The 18,169-nt window shown below is 40.3% G+C and overlaps 1 protein-coding gene across 2 annotated transcripts in view; it reads right to left on the bottom strand.

The window, feature by feature from the left end:
* Positions 1-18,169, bottom strand: part of LOC131902563 (sulfotransferase 2A1-like) — a 41,282-nt gene that overhangs the window by 11,327 nt on the left and 11,786 nt on the right. The window contains exon 2 of one of the 2 annotated variants that reach the window (XR_009377092.1): positions 15,746-15,841. The exons of the other annotated variant lie outside the window; for it this stretch is intronic. The gene's annotated coding sequence lies outside the window, so the exon portion shown is untranslated. Of the gene's footprint in view, positions 1-15,745; positions 15,842-18,169 lie in introns of those variants that run through there. 2 annotated transcript variants of the gene reach the window in all.

The raw sequence follows: 18,169 nt of genomic DNA, 5'->3' as shown, positions 1-18,169 counted from the left end.
ATTCTTTTTATGAGGATACAGTTACCTGATACCTGAACCACACAAAGATGCAACAAAGAAAGAAAATTACAGACCAATATCCCTCATGAACATTGATGCAAAAATATTCAATAAAATACTGGCAAACCAAATCTAAGAACACATCAAAAAATTTATCCACCACAACCAAGTAGGTTTCATCCCAGAGATGCAACATATGAAAATCTGTCAATGTGATATACCATGGAAACAAACTGGAAAAAAACCACATGATCATCTCATTAGATGCTGAAAACGCCTGGCACAAAATCCATCAGCCCTTCATGATAAAGGTTCTAGAGAGATCAGGAATACAAGGAACATACCTAAACATAATAAAGGCAATTTACAGCAAGCCAACAGGCAACATCAAAGCACCAAAAATGGACTCAAAGTGAGTCCACTAAAATCAGGAAAAAGACAAGGCTGTCCATTCTCCCAATATTTATTCAATATAATACTTGAAGTTTTAGTAAGAGCAGTAAGACAACAAAAGGAGATGAAAGGGATAGAAATTGGAAATGGAGAAGTCAAACTTTCAATATTTGAATACAATATGATAGAATACATAAGTGACCCCAAAAATTGTACCAGAGAACTCCTACAGCTGATAAACTCCTTCAGTAATGTGGCAGGGTACAAAGTTAACTCAAAAAAAAATCAGTAACCTTCCTATGTACAAATGATAAAGGAGCTGAGAAAGAAATCAAAGAAACATCACCGTTTTCAATAGTCACAAATAATATAAAATATTTTGGGGTAACTCTAACTACAAAAGGGAAGGACCTGTATGATAAGAACTTTAAGTCTCTGAAGAATAAAAATGAAGAAGATATCAGAAAATGGAAAGATCTCCCATGCTCATGGATAGGTAAGATTAACATAGTAAAAATGACAATCTTACCAAAAGCAATCTACAGATTCAATGCAATCCCCATCAAAATTCCTGCACAATCCTTCATAGATTTGGAAAGAACAATACTCAACTTCATATAGAAAATCAGAAAACCCAGGATAGCCAAAAGAATCTTGTACAATAAAACAACCTCTGGAGGCATCACGATCCCTGACTTCAAGCTCTACTATAGAGCTACAGTAAGAAAAACAGCTTGGTACTGGCATAAAAACTGACATGTGGACCAATGGAATCAAATTGAAGACCCTGACATTAATCCACACACCTATGAACACCTGATTTTTGACAAAGAAGCCAAAACTGTACAATGGAGAAAAGACGGTGTCTTCAACAAATGGTGCTGGCATAACTGGATGTCAAAATGTAGAACAATGCAAATACATCCATATCTTTTGCCATGCACAAAACTCAAGTCCAAGTGGATCAAAGACCTCAATATAAAATCTAGTTACACTGAACTTGATAGAAGAGAAAGTAGGAAGTAGTCTTGACTGCACAGGAAACCACTTCCTAAATAGAACACCAGTAGCACAGACACTGAGAGCAACAAATAATAAATGGGACCTTTTGAAACTGAGAAGCTTTTGTAGGTTAAAGTACATAGTCAATAAGACAAAATGACAGCCTACCAAGTGGTAAAAGATCTCCCACATCTGACAGACAGCTGATCTCCAAAATATGTAAAGAACTCAGGAAACTAGACACTAAAATACAAAACAATCCAATTAGAAAATGGACTACAGTGCTAAACAGAGAATTCTCAAAAGAAGAATCTCAAATGGCTGAAAGACATTAAAAGAATTTCTCAACATTCTTACTCATCAGGGAAATGCAAATCAAAACGACTATGAAATATCATCTTATACCCATCACAATGGCTAAGATCAAAAACATTGATGACAGCTTATGTTGGAGAGGATTGGAGCAAAAAGAACACTACTCCACTGTTGGTGGGAGTGCAAACTTGTACAGCCACTCTGGAAATCAGTATGTCATTTTCTCAGAAAATTGGGACTCGATCTTCCTCAAGACCCAGTTATACCACTCTTGGACATATACCCAAGGAATGTTCAATCATACCACAAGGACACATGTTCAACTATGTTCATAGCAGCATTATTCATAATAGCCAGAACCTGGAAACAACCCTGATGGCCTTCAACCAAAGAATGGATAAAGAAAATGTGGCACATATACACAATGGAGTACTACTCAGCACTAAAAACCAATGACATCATGAGGTTTGCAGGCAAATGGATGGAACTAGAAAATATCATCCTGAGCAAGGTAACCCAGACTCAGAAGGACAAAGAGGGTGTGTACTCACTCATAAGTAGATACTAGATGTAAAGCAAAGGATAACCTGACTGCAACCTACAACTTCAGGGAGGCTAGCTAGCAGGGAGTAGCCTAGGAGGGATGCATGGATCACCAAGTGAAGAAGAAATAGATGAGCAAACTAGAGCTGAGGCGGGTAATGGAGGGCAACAGATGTGAGGTGAGAACATAGGGGAACAGAGGGTTCGAGCTGGAACAGGGACAGAGTGGGAGAGCAATGAAAGAGATACCATGATATATGAAGACATCATGGGAATAGGGAGAAACAGGGTGCTTGGGAAGTTCCCAGTAATCCACAAGGATGACCCCACCTTAGACTACTGGCATAATTGATAGGGTACCTGAACTGGCCTACTCTGGTGATCAGATGGGTGATTACCCTAACTGTCATCACAGAGCCTTCATCCAGTGACTGATGGAAGCAGATGCAGATATCCATGGCCAGCAGCCAGGCCAAGCTCCAGGAGTCCAACTGATGAGAGAGAAAAGAGATTCTATGAGCAAGGGACATCAAGATCACGATGGGGAGACATACAGAGATGGCCAGCCAAACTAGTGAAAACACATGAACTGTGGACCAATAGCTGAGGAGTGTAGGGAAAAGGGGCTGGCTAAAGCAACCCACCATGACCCTGGAGCCAAGAATTAGGGAAGAATGGCTCAGACAAGGCCAGTGAGACAAACACAGTTTAGCTCAGATCAGAGCCATCTCTGCCCCTGTCCAACTGACTTGTGAAACCAACCAATCACAGAGCAGGACAGCAGAATCCTGGCCCTATGGCCCAGGACCAGGGAAAGAAACACAGCCTGTGTTTGGGACCTGAGCCAGAGAAATGAACACTTTATCCCCAAACCCAGAACCCAGGAAATATGTTCTGACTCTGAAACTAGTACCAAAATAACACTCTTGGCCCCTAGAATCAGATTCAGTGAAAGAAATGTGCCCTGGCCTTAGAGGTGGTGTCAAAAATCCAATAAGGCCAGTGAAAGCAATACAGTTTGGCCCTGATATCAGGGCCATCTCTGCCCCTTGCCCACAAAACTGGCCAATCCTGGGCAGAAAAAAATCACAGTTGACTCCGCCCCCTGGACATCCTATATAAACCGGCCTGCCCGGTCAATTGTACACCATTCTCTCCACCCTGGTAGAGGAGGCTACTCTCCTGAACTCCTCCTTCCCAAATAAATCTCTTTCTCAAAAGAGTTTTGGGTAAAGACCTTCATTCACTGGTACACAGAAGAACCTTGCTGGGACATCCTGTAGAGGATTGAGCAAGGGGGGAGCTGAACAGAAGAACCTTGCTGGGGCGTCCCATAGTGGACTGAGCAAGAGAGAGCTGGTAACACTGAGCCAGAGATTGCAGCTCTCCAGGAGAGGATCCTAGACACACAAGAATGTAGTCAAGCATGACTTCTTGATAGTGACTTTTTCTCCACTGGGCTGTTTGCTGGCAGTGAGCACATGCATGGCTCCTTTATGAGGTAGCTTTCAGGCTTAGTGCTAGCAGCAAACATGGACGGTGGCTCTTTTAAGAGACCCCACTACCAAACATTTATATGGGGCTTGTGAGCAGCTGGCAGCATGCTACTCTATGGCAGCATGAACCTAGAAACTTCCCAGAGATCAGAAAGTAAACATGGTTCCCAAAGCTGGTGGTAAACATGCCTCTGCCGTGAGACTAGACTCTCAGGAAACCAAAGGGGATGAACAAGCACCAGAATTCTGTGATCTAAGTTACATAGCAATTTTTTGGTTCATGCACACAGAAAAGGTTACTGATGTGCAGTAAGGACAGATTTTTTAAAAAGATCTTCTAAACAGGTCACAGTGTGTCTAATATGCATTGGCTTGGGAGAGAGAAAAAAAGAATATATATGGTCCTAGATTAAAAAATATAGTTTTAGCCGGGCAGTGGTGGCGCGCGCCTTTAATCCCAGCCCTCGGGAGGCAGAGGCAGGAGGATCTCTGTGAGTTCGAGGCCAGCCTGGGCTACCAAGTGAGTTCCAGGAAAGGCGCAAAGCTACACATAGAAACCCTGTCTCGAAAAACAAAAATATATATATATATATATATATATATATATATATATATAGTTTTAAAATAAAGTAAATTCCTTAAATAATAAGCCACATAAATATGGAAAACACACAGAGAGTCTAGATACTGTATGTTATTATGTTGTCTTTAAATTTTTTGTATACTTATCAACAAGTGAGAACTGCAAAGAAACATTTGATATGAAAGCTGCTAGATTAAATCAAACTATATATTTTGAAAATATCTTGACATCAAAATTTAAGTCAAAAGATATGTTACTTTGGGAAAGAGATTCTGCTTTTATTCCACAGGAAATGAGAGGCTCTGGATTCATTTGGAGTTAAGAAAAATCAGGTTTGAATGAGAAAGACCGTCTGAAAAATCTCTAGTGGAAAAGGATTACCCAACTGATGCAAAATTTGAGAGTGCCTCTGTTGCAGTTCCCTCTGAGTTCTGCAACAGAACAACTTCAAGGCTGCTGGCTGAGATGATCCAGCCTCACAGAATACTTCAGTCAGGACTTGACCATAATACTAAATTTTCGCAGGATCCCCAAAACATTACCAGGACACAAAATCAACCAGAAATAGTCTAGAGAACTACACCCACATTCCCAAAAACACATTATGATTGTCATTATTTGGAGGGTTGGCTACAAGTTGTTATATATAATGGTCAGAAAAAAATGCTAAACAGTGAGATTAGATTCAGGAATCTTGTTCGGAAAAGAAAAAGGAGGATAGAGAGGCCGGCCCCCAGCTCCCATCCTGCCCCAGACTTCCCTTCTGGAGCACAAGTGAGTGCCCTAGCTCGTCTTGGACACCATCCCTGGGCACCAGCCACTCTGGGGAAGACCTGCCCAACTTGGCCCCAGGTTCTGGCCACTGGGCAGGTTCCCTTCTAGCCCCACCGGAAAGGATCCCCTTCTCCAGACCCCCGGGAGACCCTGCAATCTCCACACCCTGCCCCCATGCCCATCCGCCCAAGACCCCAGCCACTTCCTGAGACTTAGAGGTCGGCCCCCAGTTCCCATCCTGCCCCAGACTTCCCTTCTGAAGCACAGGTGAGTGCCCTAGCTCGGCCAGGACCCCATCGCTGGGCACCAGCCACTCCGGGGAAGACCTGCCCAACTTGGCCCCAGGTTCTGGCAACCGGGCAGGTTCCCTTCTAGCCCCACCGGGAAGGATCCCTTTCTCCAAGACCCCCGACAGACCCTGCAATCTCCATGCCCTGCCCCCAAGCCCATCCACCCTAGCCCCCAGCCTCTTCCTCAGACTTAGAGGCTGGCCCCCAGCTCCCATCTTGCCGAGGACCTCCCTTCTGGAGGAGAGAGAGAGAGAGAGAGAGAGAGAGAGAGAGAGAGAGAGAGGGAGGGAGAGGGAGAGAGAGAGAGAGAGAAGAGCTCCCATCCTGCCCTGGACTTCCATTCTGGACAAGAGCTCTCATCCTGCCCCGGAGTTCCCATTTGGACAAGAGAGCTCCCATCTGGACAAGAGAGAGAGACTTCCTGAATCTGTCAGCTTTATCTGAACCAAGTGTGCAGATAAGGCCAAGAACGAACCACAAGGAGATGGGCAGACATCAAGGCAGAAACACATACAACAAAATGAATAGCAATACAGCATCACCAGGACCTAGCCCTCCTCCAACACCTAGACCTGAACATCAGAAATTGGAAGAAGCAGAAGAAAACAGCTTTATGAATGACATCATGAGGAAGCTAGAGGCTTGTGTAGAGGAAAAAAACAAAAAAAAATGGGAAGAATGCTGTAAACAACTAGAGGAAAGGGCAAACAAATTAGAAGAAATCAATAAAGTCCTGGAAGAAAACAATAAAGTACTGAAAGAAAATCAAGAAAAAGCAATGAAACAAATGAAGGAAACAGTCCAAGACCTGAAAAGGGAAATAGAAAAAATGAAGAAGACACAAACACAGGGAATGCTGGAAATAGAAAATCTGAGTAAATGATCTGGAACTTCAGATGCAAGTATAACCTACAGAATGCAAAAGATGGAAGAGAGGATCTCTGGTGTTGAAGATAGAGTAGAAGAAATAGATTCATCAGTCAAAGAAAACACTAAAGCCAACAAAGTCATGAACCAAAATGTCCAAGAAATTTGGGACACCATGAAAAGACCAAACCTATAAATAATAGGGGTAGAAGAAGGAGAAGAATACCAACTCAAGGGCACAGAAAATATATTCAACAAGATTGTAGAAGAAAACTTTCCCAACTTAAAGAAGGAAATGCCTATGAAGATACAAGAAGCCTATAGAACACCAAACAGACTAGACACCCCCAAAAAAAGTCCCCTCGCCACATAATAATTAAACAACTAAACGTACAGAATAAAGAAAGAATATTAAGAGCAGCAAAGGAAAAAGGCTAAGTGACTTATAAAGGCAAACCCATCAGAATAACACCCGATTTCTCAATGGAGACTTTGAAAGCCAGAAGGACCTGGACAGATGTAATGCAGACACTAAGAGACCATGGATGCCAGCCTAGACTAATATACCCAACAAAAGTTTCAATCACCATAGATGGAGCGAACAAGACATTCCATGACAAATCCAGATTTAAACAATACTTATCCACAAACCCAGCTCTACAGAAAGCACTAGAAGGAAAATTCCAACCTAAGGAAGTCAGATACACCCTCGAAAACACAGGCAATAGATAAAGCCACAACGGTAAACCCCAATGAACAGAAGTACACACACATCACCACCAAAAAATAAAAGGAATGAACAATCACTGGTCATTAATATCCCTCAATATCAATGGACTTAATTCACCTATAAAAAGACATAGGCTTACAGAATGGATACGAAAGCAGGACCCATCTTTCTGCTGCATACAAGAAACACATCTCAAATTCAAAGATAGACACTACCTAAAAATAAAAGGCTGGGAAAAGACTTTCCAATCAAACAGTCTTAAGAAACAAGTGGGTGTAGCCATCCTGATATCCAGCAAAATAGACTTCAAACTAAAATCAATCAAAAGAGATCAAGAAGGGCATTACATACTCATCACAGGAAAGATCCACCAAGATGAAGTCTCAATTCTGAACATTTATGCTCCAAACACAAGGGCACCCACATATGTAAAAGAAACATTACTAAACCTTAAATCACATATAAAACCCCACACATTAATAGTGGGAGACCTCAACACCCCACTTTCACCACTGGAGAGATCTCCCAAATCGAAACTTAACAGAGAAATAAAAGACTAAACTGATGTCATGACTCAAATGGACTTAATCGATATCTACAGAACATTCCATCCTAACAAAAAAGAATATACCTTCTTCTCAGCAAACCATGGAACCTTCTCTAAAATCAACCACATACTTGGCCACAAAATAAATCCCAACACATACAAAGCAATTGGAATAACCTCCTGTGTTCTATCAGACCACCATGGTCTAAAGTTGGATTTCAACAACAACAAAAACTACAGAAAATCTACAATCTCATGGAAACTGAATAATACTCAACTGAATCACCAATGGGTTAAGGAAGAAATAAAGAAAGAAATTAAAGACTTCCTAGAGATTAATGAAAATGAAGACACCACATATCCGAACCTATGGGACACTATGAAAGCAGTACTAAGAGGGAAATTCATAGCACTAAATGCCCACATAAATAGCTTGGAGAAATCTCACACTAGTGACTTAACAGCACACCTGAAAGCTCTAGAACAAGAAGAAGCAAAGTCTCCCAGGAAAAATAGACACCAGGAAATTATCAAAGTGAGAGCTGAAATCAATAAAATAGAAACAAAGAGAACAATACAAAAAATTAATGAAACAAAGAGTTGGTTCTTTGAGAAAATCAACAAGATAGACAAGCCCTTATCCAAAATAACCAAAGGACAGAGAGAGAGCATCCAAATCAACAAAATCAGAAATGAAAAGGGGGACATAACAACAGACATTGAGGAAATCCAGAGAATCATCAGGTCATACTTCAAAAACCTCTACTCCACAAAACTGGAAAACCTAAAAGAAATGAATAACTTTCTGGATAGGTACCACATACCTAAGTTAAATCAAGACCAGATAAACTATTTAAATAGTCCAATAACCCCTAATGAAATAGAAAGAGTCATTAAAAGTCTCCCAACCAAAAAAAAGCACAGGACCAGATGGTTTCAGTGCAGAATTCTACCAGATCTTCAAAGAAGAGTTAATACCAATACTCTCTAAATTGTTCCACACAATAGAAACAGAAGGAACATTACCAAACTCCTTCTATGAGGCTAAAATTACCCTGATTCCTAAACCAAACAAGGACACAACAAAGAAAGAGAACTACAGACCGATCTCCCTCATGAACATTGATGCAAAAATACTCAATAAAATACTGGCAAACAGACTCCAAGAACACATCAAAACAATTATCCACCATGATCAAGTAGGCTTCATTCCAGGGATGCAAGGGTGGTTCAACATACAAAAGTCCGTCAATGTAATACACCATATAAACAAACTCAAAGAAAAAAACCACATGATCATCTCACTAGATGCAGAAAAGGCATTTGACAAAATCCAACACCCCTTCATGATAAAGGTCTTGGAGTGATCAGGAATACAGGGAACATACCTAAACATAATACAGGCAATTTACAGCAAGCCAACAGCCAACATTAAATTAAATGGAGAGAAACTCAAAGCAATTCCACTAAAATCAGGAACGAGGCAAGGCTGTCCGCTCTCCCCATACTTATTCAATATAGTACTTGAAGTTCTAACCAGAGCAATAAGACAACATAAGGAGATTAAGGGGATACAAATTGGAAAGGAAGAAGTCAAGCTTTCCCTATTTGCAGATGACATGAGAGTATACTTGAGCAACCCCAAAGATTCCACCAAGGAACTGATACAGCTTATAAACACCTTCAGCAACATAGCAGGATACAAGATCAACTCAAAAAATCAGTAGCCCTCCTATATACAACAGACAAAGAAGCTGAGAAGGAAATCAGAGATACATCACCCTTTACAACAGCCACAAATGACATAAAATACCTTGAGGTAACACTAACCAAGCAAGTGAAGGACCTATATGACAAGAACTTTAAGTCCCTGAAAAAAGAAATTGAAGAAGATGTCAGGAAATGGAAAGATCTCCCATGCTCATGGATAGGCAGGACTAACATAGTAAAAATGGCAATCTTACCAAAAGCAATCTACAGATTCAATGCAATCCCCATCAAATACCAACACAATTCTTCACAGACCTGGAAAGAATAATACTCAACTTCATATGGAAAAACAAAAAACCCAGGATAGCCAAAAGAATCCTGTATAATAACACAACCTCTGGAAGCATCATGATCCCTGACTTCAAGCTCTACTATAGAGCTACAGTAAGAAAAACAGCTTGGTACTGGCATAAAAATTGACATGTGGACCAACGGAATCCAATTGAAGACCCTGACATTAATCCGCACACCTATGAACATATAATTTTTGACAAAGAAGCCAAAAGTGCACAATGGAAAAAAGAAAGCATCTTCAACAAATGGTGCTGGCAAAACTGGATATCAACATGTAGAAGGCTGCAAATAGATCCATATCTATCACCGTGCACAAAACTTAAGTCCAAGTGGATCAAGGACCTCAACATAAATCCAGCTACTCTGAACCTGCTAGAAGAGTAAGTAGGAAGTAGTCTTGAACACATTGGCATAAATGATCACTTCCTAAATAGAACACCAGTAGCACAGACACTGAGAGAAACAATCAATCAATGGGACCTCTTTAAACTGGGAAGCTTTTGTAGAGCAAAAGATATGGTCAACAAGGCAAAGTGACAGCCTACAGAATGGGAAAAGATTTTCACCAACCCCTCATCTGACAGAGGACTGATATCCAGAATATATAAGGAACTCAAGAAATTAGACAGCAAAATGCCCAACAGTCCAATTAAGAAATGGGCTATAGAACTAAACAGAGAATTCTCAACAGAGGAAACTCAAATGGCTGAAAGACATTTAAGGAATTGCTCAACATTCCTAATCATCAGGGAAATGCAAATCAAAACAACTCTGAGATACCACCTTATGCCTGTCAGAATGGCTAAGATCAAAAACACTGAAGACACCTTGTGCTGGAGAGGATGTGGAGCAAGGGCAACTCTCCTCCACTGCTGGTGGGAATGCAAGCTTGTACAGCCATTTGGAAATCAATATGGCGCTTTCTTAGAAAAATTGGGAATCCATCTCCCCCAAGATCCAGCTATACCACTCTTGGGCAAGTGGTGCTCAACACCCAAGGAATGCTCAACCACACCACAAGAGCACTTGTTCAGCTATGTTCATATCAGCATTGTTTGTAATAGTCAGAACATGGAAACAACCTAGATGCCCTTCAACTGAAGAATGGATAAACAAAATGTGGTACATATACACAATGGAATACTACTCAGCAGAGAAAAACAATGACATCATGAGGTTTGCAGACAAATGGATGGATCTAGAAAAAATCATCCTGAGTGAGGTAACCCAGACTCAGAAAGACAAACATGGTATGTACTCACTCAAAGGAGGATACTATATGTGGAACAAGGATGACTGCACTGCTACTCACATCACCAGGGAGGCTACCTGGAAAACAGGACCCTAAGAAAGACACGGGGATCACCCAATGACAGAAAAATGGAAGAGATCAACATGAACAGCCTGGACATGAGTGGGGGTAATGAAGGATGAGGGTCGAGGGAAGGAGAGCTTGGGGGAGTGGGAGATCCCAGCTGGATCAACAACAGAGAGGGAGAACAAGGAATAGGAGACCATGGTAAATGAAGACCACATGAGAATAGGAAGAAGCAAAGTGCTAGAGAGGCCCACAGAAATCCACAAAGATACACCCACAACAGACTGCTGGCAATGGTCGAGAGACAGCCCGAACTGACCTACTCTGGTGATGGGATGGCCAAACACCCTAATTGTCGTGCTAGAAACCCCATCCAACTACTGAGGGATCTGGATGCAGAGATCCATGACTAGGCCCTGGGTGGATCTCTGGGAGTCCAATTAGCGAGAATGAGGAGGGTTTATATGAGCGAGAATTGTTGAGAACAAGGTTGGATAAAGCACAGGGACAAAAAGCCAAACGAATGGAAACACATGAACTATGAACCAATGGCTGAGGGGTCACCGCTGGATCAGGCCCTCTGAATGGGTGAGACGGTTGATTGGCTTGATCTGTTTGGGAGGCATCCAGGCAGTGCGACCGGGTCCTGTGCTCATTGCATGAGTTGGCTGTTTGAAACCTGGGCCCTATACAGGATCACTTGGCTCGGCCTGGGAGGAGGGGACTGGACCTACCTGGACTGAGTCTACCAGGTTTATCTCAGTCCTCGGGGGAGGCTTTGCCCTGGAGGAGGTGGGAATGGAGGGTGGGCTGGGGGAAAGGTAAGGGGGGCTGGAGGGGGGAGAACAAGGGAATCCGTGGCTGATATGTAGAACTGAATTGGGTTGCAAAATAAAAATAAAAAATTTTTAAAAAAAAAGAAAAGAAAAAGGAGGATATAGAAATGATAGGAAAAATGGTAGACTATTAAATCTACTTTAATCCAAAAACAAAGTACTAATCTTATGTATTTTACATTGATATGGATTTTGGTTTATTGATACAAATTTAAAGTCAATTTTGTTATAGTGTGTATATTTCTACTCTTGTCTCTGGTATTATGGTTATGCAGCTAATTTTAAAATGTAATATATAGTTAAGAAACACAGATTAATAGTCATCTATAATAGCAAACGTATAGAGGTGTTAGTGAGGTCTTCTAGGTATACATAGGTATATTTCAGATAGATAGGCAATCTTCAAACACTTCAAAGACCTACAGAATACAGCATTTGAAATGTTTTAAGAATATAGACTTTTCTTGACAGTGAGATATGTCTGCTCCTGGCATCACCAACTACTTCAGAGAGGATGACGGGCATCAAAGAAATTCCATATGGAGTTGGTTTTCATTATGGCAAAAGCTAGCAACAGAGGTAAAGTAATTGCCCTTGCCTCAATTACTGACAGTTACTTTCTAAACTGGACCAGCAGGATGCAAGAAAGGTAACTGCTGGACTTTGCCAAGATAGTGTAGGACAGTCCTTCAATATTCTCTGTTTAACAGGAAAGTCTGTCAGATATGCTTGGCCTGTAGGCCAGAGTTGGATGCCCCAGTGTTACAGATGAACTTTGGGTGACTGTCCAGGCAAACTGATGTCCCTGCCATTAGGTAACTTTTCACCCTTCTGGAGTCTTTGATGGAGCTGAAGATTAAATAGTTATAGTTATAGTTTTCCTTAGTTATAATAGAAAATAAATTAGATACAAAATTTAGACAAACCAAGATAAGGTAGATAATTAAGTATTTTCTCCACTTTTGCAAATATAAATGGATCAGATACTGTTACTGTAATTCTTACGTAATAACTGTTTTAGTTGTTCAGAGATTTACTATATTAAGGATAAAACCTTCCTTTTTAATTAGACAAAATGGAAAAATTTATCTGTCACAATCCTTTCTACACTATGAATATGTATTACTCATATTGGTTAATAAAATGCTGACTGGCTGATAGCTGGACAGGAAGTTAGTCTGTAAAATCAAATTGAGAAGGATGGGAAGAAAGAACAGATTCAGGAGAGATGCCAACCAGCTGATCAGGAAGAAAGACATGTTAGAGGACATGTAAAGCCATGAGACACCTGACAATACATAGATTAAGAGAAATGGGTAATCTAAAGGTAAGAATTAGCTAGTAACAAGCCTGAGCTATCAGCTAAGCATTTATAGTTCACATTCAGCCTCTGAGTTGGTTATTTGGGACCAGGTGGTTGGGACAGGAAACTTCCAATTACATAGTCCTACCTGCAAGATACACTAAAACAATGCCACAAAACTCACAAGAGTAACCAACCAATAACAGATTTTACTTAAGGCCTACTCTATGAAATGGAACACATAGCTGACACTGCTTTTTGACCAGAGACTAGATAGCCTAGGGACGTAGGGTAAAACCAAATAATACTGGTCTGAAAAATTAGTGAAAAATGATTCCAGATGATATTCTGCTCTACTCAGATTAGCACCTTGTACAGTCATCATCAGAGAAATTTTCTCCCAAAGCAGCTGAGAAGAAATACAGAGATCCACAGATGGAGAATACACAGAGATTGAGATACTTTTGAACAATCAGCCCTAATGGTATGTCTCCACCAAATCTCTCACTTTAGAGCTCAGATAACTCTTCAGAAGGAGAAGAAAGTGTGTTAGAGACAGAGAAAAGGGAGGACACTAAGAAAACATGACCATCCACATCAACGTAAGAAAAGCTCATATGAGCCCACAGACTGGAGCAATATGCACAGTACCACACCAGTCTGCATCAATCCTCTGCTTATGTGTTAGGGTCTAGAGTTTAGTGATTTTGTGGTCTTCCTGGATGTTCAAACATGTGGGTCTCTGCTTGTGCCTTCTCTTGTGCTGTTTTCTTTCTGTTGGTTTGTCTTGTCCAACTTTGAAGGAATAATATTATTTCATCAGATTGTACTTTATGTTGTTATACTTTTTTAAAAAAATGAATGCATGAAAATGTAGCCACTAGGGTAAAGGTTAACAACTAAACTGTCATTTATACCTGCTGGGAAAGGGAAAATCCATTGTCTAATGAAATGGCACTGGATATATCAACCACCGCAGGAAAGTCTTCATGTGAAGGAGTAGTTGACCAATATGTAATAGAATCCAAGTTTTGTTTTGTTTTTGTTTTTCTTTTGTTTTGGTTTTGGTTTTGGTTTTGTTTTATGAGTGTGTATGCTTTTGTTTGGTTGCAGTTCAGTGGGTTTTTTTTTCTTTTTGGTTATTGTTTTATTTTGTTTTCTTTCAGGGGGAATTTTGTTTTATTTGGATTTTGTTTGTTTTTTTCAGAAAGAATTTAAGGTTGTGTGGGTAAGGAGGAGGAGAAAACTTGGAAGAAATTGTGGGAGAGAAAGAATATGATCAAAATATATTTAAATTTAAAAATTGTTTTAAGTAATAAAATTTTCATAAGAGAAATAAAAATGAAAACAAAGTTACAGCTATCAGTAACCTTCATCATCACCAGAGTCTACTTCTGAAAGGTACACAGTGGCTTTAAGACTGCTTCTTTTCAGCCTTAACTAAATTTTTGAACTATTCTAAGGATGGGCAAGTGTTTTTTCTCTGATAGACTGCACAATTCTTTTCTTGTTCAGTAAAAAAGTACAATTGATACTTTTACCTGTGATATATAAATGATGATCACCTTTCACTGATAACTTCCAAACTACTTAAACTTTTGAGTTGGTGGTCAAATGTGAATATTTTTGTGCTTATATGCTTGGTGTCATTATTATGTGTCCATCAGTAGAGGGAGAATTTTTTAACTAAATAAAAATAAAATATACAAATGAACTTAAAATTATTTTTAATTAATGATCTTTTGAATCAATGTCTCTTTTGGCCAAGGTTGACCTCAAACCCACCATACAAACAAGGATAACCTAGAACCCCTGATTCTTACTCTCTCTCTCTCTTCTCTCTCTCTCTCTCTCTCTCTCTCTCTCTCTCTCTCTCTCTCTCTCTCTCTCTCTCTCCCAGTGCTAGTTTTAGTCATGTGATGACTTGCCAAGACATATTTTTTTAATTTTTTAATTTTTAAAATAAGAGATATTTTAGACACATACACAGTACTTCAACATGTTGCTGTCTGTGGGGCATTTCAATGAAATGAAACCTGCAATGAGCTGCTAAGGATATGGCCTAAGAGTTTATTTAGACATATGTCATTACTAAATGTTGAAATATTTCAGATATTCTCTACTAAGAGTTTTAAAATCTCCAGCATATTCTAGCCCACATGCAGAATCCTCTGTACTGCAGAGCACAGAACACAATCATCCCTGACTGGCTGCATCCTGAACATGCCTAGTCAGTTGTATCACTCATGCTTTTCATATAACTTCAGGACTTGTGCTTTCCCAGGATTCACAGATGGATTTCCTGCCTTTGTCTCTCTTCTTGCCTTCAAGGGGGGATGACATACATTTGGAAACAACAGTGGAATGGCACTGCTTTACCCATTCCCCAATGACCACTGGGTTATTAGGTGTATGGAATGTGTTGCATAGACAGGATTAAAAACCATATAGCGCAAGTGTGAGCTACCCCACCCTACCCCAGGGTGGAGTAGGGTAAAGAAGTTGTGGATGATTGACAAGGAGACTGAAGAGAAAATGTCAGATGCAGCTCAATAAAGGACATAGGGCATAATCTCACTTTTACTGACTCTTCATTGACCTAACACTAACACGGGGATACAGAAGAATATGAGGTGCTGCATGGGGAAAGTTTGTGAGAGACTTTGTGATTGCTGTAACAGTTACCTTTTTCATGTCTTCATAGTTCAGTATCAGGAAGTTGTCCCTTTTTCTCATGGATAGCCAGGCACGGGTGTGCTCAAACCATGATCCAAATGTCACTGTGTTAAGGGAAGAGGAAAGCACTGATTATAGAGAAAGAAAGTGAGGTCTTCCTGATATTTTCTGGAAATGGCAGACAGCTTTACTAAGAAAAATCAAACCAGTATTTATAGTATACAATGTGACATTTAACAAATACACACAGATATTGAGCTGATTAAATCAAGTTCATTAGTAAACTCATCATCTCACAGATTTACCCCTGATGCCTCATGGAAACATCCTCCTCTTGGGCTTTAGTGATGGAGTCATGTTTGGGGGAAAAGCAATCATACCAATACAGTAAGCCAGAGTGGTCTTGGCATGGCCATGGTTGGACTTTATATTACTATCATGTCTAAAGAACTATCTTAATCCTTTCTAAGGGAGATCTCCTCACCCTGGCATCTACTTCTAAGCTTCTACCACTTCTCAATAGTGATTCTTCAATAGCCTAGCCTCCTAAACACAGACTACTAGAGACCTTCCAGGCATAGAATTATACCTTCACCCCTGTGGGATGACTCATCCCTAATAAGCTTGAGAGCCAGCTGGCCCAAATCAGTTTTTAAAAAAAAGATACTTTCTGAGAACCAATCTGAGTCTGGCTAAGGGCCTTAGCAACAGCAGCTGAGACATGATCTGGAGATAATCTGGACCAATGAGAGGCAACCATGTCACACCAGCAGATGCATATTCTTAAGACCTTCTCCCAGGGTGGGGTGGAGGAGTATGTAAGACTTGCCTCTTCCTGAATAAACCAGGCTTGTTTCAACATTCTCCCATAATCTGTGTCATTGACTCTGTGTCTACTTGGCTCCTCCCCCAAAGGGAAAAACAGCACCGAACCCTGATACACACCTCAAAGATTCATTTACATTCCTAGGGCTATTGTGATGTTTTCTCAACAGTCACAGTGTCTTCACTATTCCTGGTTTAGGCCTCTCTCTATATTTCTCAGTTTCCTTTACACATTTGCATTGTTCAACCATTATCTGACAAACTAACTAAATCAAGTCAGGAGTAAAGTTAAGAGTTAAACAAGGGTCAGAGCAGTAGGATACATGAATTCAAGGAATCTAAAATTTGATTGAAAGCTGGGGGTAAATGATCTACAGAGAAGTAGTAGAGAGAAATAAACTGCACAATACATGACAGAACTAAGCCACTTAACGAGATTGAAAGCTGGGCTCAGGAGATGGCTCAGTGGAAAGCATTTGCCTTGCATGTGTGAGGGCCTGAGTTTGAATCCTCAAGAACCATTCAAAGATGGTGATTCAGTCTCTTTTTATTATCCTAGTGCTCCTTCTATGACATGGGAGGTGGAGACAGGAGAATGCCCAGAAGCTTGGGACCAGCTAAGCTGGCACACACAGTGCTGAACAAGAAGAAAGAGATTTTGCCTCAGACAAGGTAGAAATTAAGGCTCAACGCCTGATGTTGTTGTTTGTCTTCCACCCTCAAGCTTTGGCACAAGAACAGCCACATTCACACATTTGTAACCACATCAGCATAAACACACATACCTATTCACATTCAAAGAAAAGCTAAAAGCCAAGCCAAATGTGGCATACATGTGCAATACTAAAACTCGGGAGGTCAAGACAAGAGAAGACCAGAGGTTCAATGTCATTTTCAAGTACATAGAGAATTTGTGGCCAATCTGGGATATAACAGATCCTGTATGAAAACAAACAAAAAGCCAAAAGCATTTTAGGGAGAGCACCAAGAATAAGGTAATGACATATATGTAGCTGATAATTAACAGTGGTTCTGCCTTGGAAGTCATTTTAAAAGATAAGTGTTTATTTGGAAGCAGGTATTAAAAAGAATATCTCGACAAGGCTGCCTCCATCTTGGTATGTAGACAAGGGTGTTCTTGAACTGTTGATTCACTTGAACCCATCCCATGAATGTTGTGATTGCACGCTTGCACCATACTAATCAGCCTGGATATTTATATTTTGTTACATTTTAATTGATGTGTATCAAGTGATGAGACCTAGTGGCTGTATCCAAAAACAAACAACCTCAAGATCTGAGTCTTAGTGGGGAGTAATGTTCAATTATCAGGCAAGTAAGTACCTATATCTTGGTCCTATAAAAACAAAAAGATTCAAAGACAGAGATGAGAAGAATGGCATTTTGTATGACATTGAGAAGAATGATTCTCATCAATACAACAAGCAGTTGAGTGAAACCAAATGAATGAATCAAGGTTGTATGGCATCATTAATAATAACAATTAAAAGAATGAAGGGAATAAGTCATCAAGGAGAGAGAGAGAGGTGGGGAAAGGGTAGAGGGAGTGGGAAAGGGAGAACGAGACAGAGAGAGGGAGAAAAAGA

The sequence above is a fragment of the Peromyscus eremicus genome, chromosome 1, assembly GCF_949786415.1.
Source record: "Peromyscus eremicus chromosome 1, PerEre_H2_v1, whole genome shotgun sequence".
NCBI classification, from domain to species: Eukaryota; Metazoa; Chordata; class Mammalia; order Rodentia; family Cricetidae; genus Peromyscus; species Peromyscus eremicus.
Note: the sequence above shows the minus strand (reverse complement) of the source record. Positions and strands in the feature narration are given on the sequence as shown.